We start from the raw sequence: 4,823 nt of genomic DNA, 5'->3' as shown, positions 1-4,823 counted from the left end.
CAATATATAATATAAAATAAAAATGGATGGTACAATGAAATAAAGTATTGAATGTCTTATTGAATATATGGAATATGTCTTATTGAATAGATGAAATATTGAGTGTTCAATATAAAGGATTAAATATATAAAGGCGAATACGTATATTCTATACCTTGTGGTATTTCATCATGGCCGGTATGACAGACTTTAACATACTGTCTGTTACGGTTAGGGTTAGGGTTAGGGTTAGGGTTGTGTGTACGTCCCCGTAACTAACCGGTTCGGCACAAGACACCGACAGAATTAGTTCTACAGTTACAAAGAATAAATCCTGGGTCTAGGAGTTTTATATTTTGAAGCAGGTACCCATAGATATTCTCCTTCTTGCTCATTTTGGGAGAGATATTAACATATTAACTAACACCTACAACAATCTATTCTATCTAAAAACAAAAGAGTGAGTGCCAGATCTGTTATGTTATAATGGGAATATTCGCCAAAGAATCTTTGAGCTATGTATGTGTTCCATAGCAGAAGCGTAGTTTTTATTCATTGTAGCTTAATCACATCTGCGGATGGAATTCTATATTGCTTTAGCAATAACACCATATCGAGTCGGAGGTATTACTTAGATGACATTTTTGGGTCGTTATGAATACATGCCTTTCATTCTTCACAGAAAAGTGACATAATCGATGCTTGTGTTTGCATCTTCGGATTTTAAAGCTTCGCTAACCGGTAAATTTATGAGATACTTCGTAGCTGTGTATTGCACCTTCAAGATGTGATATAGTTAAGACATGTATTGCTAAATAGTTACACTTATTAATGTTCCCATTCTTTTCTAGTTTATTGTAAACCAGTACATAAATATTCTGTGGCACTGCTTCAAGAAATAGCTAATAAAACACCTAAAGACATTTCATATTCATCCTCTGGTTGTACGATGTTTTCACATGCCTTGTCTAAAGCAAAGAGCTTTTATCAACGGCAAACAACAGAGAACACTTTTTTTTTCTTGTCGATCACGTACGCCCCAAACATATTTGAACTGATCTCAATGTTGGGTTACGCACAATAAAGATTTCCTATCATGCGTCTACAACAATATTTTGTTCTAGCCCAGGACGCCGTCGCACGTACTCAGTTCATGCTTTAATACTGATCCACTATATGTTAGCAATGACATAATAACAGTTTTGCCAACGCAGAAAACACCAGCGACTTTGGAGGTTTAAATTTTGATTATTTTTAACCAGTGAAAAAACAAGATTTGGGAGCTGTCATTTTGTGCGTGACAGCACGTGTTGTCAACTGTAAACAAATGAAATATTGCCGGAATTCTACTTTACGCACGCCATATGACGCCATTGTAACATTTTGTTATTTTTTGAGATTTCAGAAACATTTTGTGAATTTATATTATACACATTGAAATTGATACAATCATCATCATCATCATCATCATTATCTTCATCATCATCAACAACAACAACAACATCATTTAACGTCCATTTTACATGGTGGCATGCGTTGGACGTTTTAACTGAGGTCTGGAAAACCAGCCGCTGCACCAGGCTCCAGTCTGATGTGGCAACGTTTCTACAGCTGGATGCCCTTTCTAACACCAACCACTCTGAGAGTGTAATGGGTACTTTTTACGTGCCACCGGCACAGGAGCCAGTCAGGCGGCCTGGCATCGATCTTATTCGGATAGTGCTTGTTTCTGAATCTCTTCTGCTAGGTTCTGCGTGGATATAAAAGAATTTACTCAGCTAGAGAGAATTTGGCGGCTGAGTTGTGGTTACATTGACAGTTTTCTCTTTTGTTTGATCTGCTAGTGTTACTACTGAATGTTCTGTTTTCAGGGTGGGTGAAATACTTTGTGACGGGGTTGAATTTGCTTCTGTTTTTGTTCCCTCTGGGTGCTTGCTTAGTACCTGAGTTGTGGAAAAGGACACGGTTCTTTCTCATCTGTTGGAGTGCTGATAGATGAAACAACACTCTGCATGGCTGTCCACAAGACATGGTTAAGATCCCATTACAGTCCTGAAGGTTTGATGTCATCAACAATATTTTCCTTCAGCTATTCTCTGGAGGAAATCACCAGATGCATGTGGTTTTCAAACGATGCCAAAAAATCACCGGCAGTGAATTACCGACCAGTTTCACTAATCTATCAAATCATCAAATTATTTCAGAGTACCTCACTTCCTGGAAAGTAACAGCCTATTTATTCCTAACCAACGCGTTTTCCGGAGATGTAAAAGCTGCCCAACACAGCTCCTGTATCATGTTGATGATATTGTAAAAGCTCTGGGAGAGGGCTCCAAACGTAGATGTCAACTACTTGGAATTCAGTAAGGCTGACCACAGCATCTTATTAGAGAAACTATCGAATATTGAAGTAATCAGCGGTGTCCCACAAGGCATCTTACTGGGCCTGCTCCTTTTCATTATTTACATCAATGTCATCACTGACACACCAGCTTTAGAACATTTGCAGATGGCTAGAAGTTTCTGAAGATTTTTGACAAGGTAGGAGACCGGACTAATCTCCAAGCAGATCTGCTCGCTGTTATCCGACGGGCAGGAAAACACAATATGCTGCTAACCGAGATAAATTAATTCACTTTGGTAAAGAGGCTGCACTTACGCTACCATACACTTTTCCCTCTGTCGAAAGTCTGGTGGCAACAAACACCGCTAGGACCTAGGAATATCTGTATAGCACAACTTAAACAACAAATTCGACATGGCCTGCATGCGCTCCTACCATTGTCCTTCTCTTCTCGAAATTCGCCTTTCCTCACCTCGATAACTGTTATCCGCTGCAGTCTCTCTGCATGAAACAAAATATCATAAAAATAGCAGTCGATCACAAAGAAAACAGACCACATGACAGACCATGATTACTGGGATCACCTCGTCAATTCAAAACTTTCTTCTCTCTAACGTCGTTGTTAGCGCTATATCATTTCTATGATATGTATAATATTCCGACAGCGCTGCCCAAATTATGCTGGTATCAACATGAAAATTCACTCAAGGCTTGGTCCCTGTGCTATCCATCCTCTACAAAAATCATGTACGCGTTACATCTCTACGCTAAGAACTATTTCACCTCAATTGATCCTGCTCTCTTTGTTTGACACCATGTTAAGACATATAAAAAACGAATAACATCTAAAATTCAAAACGGCCCAGGCAGTGTGTCTCCCAGATAAAATACGCACACTCGGATATACTCTGCAAACAACAAGTTTTTACTCCAATGAGATATGGTTCCCAAAGAAGGACTAATATTGTATATAATTCAATATCTTTTCCAGGTGGTGCTATTAAGTTAGACATGACATGAGGAAATTTTCCCCGAAACCTCTCTCAGTATACACATATAAATACATACATACATACATACATGTGTGTGTGTGTGTGTGTGTGTGTGTGTGTGTGTGTGTGTGTGTGTGTGTATAGTAAAAGAGAGTTATGTGAGAGGCACAGACAGCGATGTGTGTTTCTTAAACAACTTTAATTGTTATTGCAATTCCATGCGATATCTATAATTACAATAGCTGATTTGTAACTCGTACGTTAAATATGCGTTTATGTATGTATGCTTGTGTGCTATTGCTAAATTTCTATGGAGGTAGATATGAAAAATTATCATCGTATACATGTGATTTAACTGGCACTATATTATTGCAAATTTTGAAATTATTGAAAACATGCGAAAGTATATTTCATGAGAGACAACATACTTTACATTGAATTAAATACTACAGTCTACACTTAGTTTGAGAACCATATATATTTTTCAGCCATATGCAATATTTATTTAGGAAACGTTCGTCACTCAGATTTTATATTATATGATACTGTATCTGTTTAATTCCGATAAGTTGCACTCTAGAGTATATAAACCTATTTACTCGAAAATATATTTACATATACATACACATAAAATATAATGCAATCTTGACTATGGCTTTTCCTTATCACAAGTTGTTTAGGAAATACGAATCTATAAGTAATTATTTCCATCTCACTTGAATTTGCAATGCATTTTATATTAGTGTTCTTTGTCATTTGGCTTATTTCGGAAAATACAGTATTGATAAAAATCAAAGAACAAAAAATGTATATAAAAAATTTTAATAAATTCACAATTTGATATCTTATCAGAAATATAGACAACTCTTGGAGAATGTATGAATATTATTACACAACATTGTATCGTGTAAAAAATTGTTGATACATTTTCTACTAATACCTTACATATAAAAATATTGTGTATAATCAAAGGTAAATATCAGGTTATCCCATAAGTTCTTTTCGATTGTACCTTTTTAAAATTGAATGAAGTTTAATAGTATTTTAGAATGCTTAATGGAATTTAAGAATATTTTTATGCATTTGTGTACATTTAAACTAATTAAATATTATTTCACAGAATAATTGAATTAAAATTTCTTTGATTAAAACCCTTTCTAACATGGAAGTATCCAAAGAGCATTTGAGGCACATAATGCTTTATGAGTATAAAAAAGGAAACTTTGCAACCAAAGCAACTCGAAGCATACACTTAGTTTATAGAAAAGAAAGCTTGAATCAAAGAACTTGCAGAAGATGGTTTGGGAAATTCAGAAGTGGAGATTTCAGCCTTGATGATAAAGATCGAACAGGACGTCCAGTTGAGTTTGATAAGCTCCTTGAGGCACTACTTGAAGAAAATCCTGCATTATCAGTTGAAGAATTGGCAATAAAGCTTAGTTCAAACCAGCTGTTCATCGTCATCTTCAACAACTTGAAAAGGTTTCTAACTTGGAAAATGATTTGTC

Source organism: Octopus bimaculoides, chromosome 3, assembly GCF_001194135.2.
Source record: "Octopus bimaculoides isolate UCB-OBI-ISO-001 chromosome 3, ASM119413v2, whole genome shotgun sequence".
Taxonomy (NCBI): Eukaryota; Metazoa; Mollusca; class Cephalopoda; order Octopoda; family Octopodidae; genus Octopus; species Octopus bimaculoides.
This window is presented reverse-complemented; position numbering follows the sequence as displayed.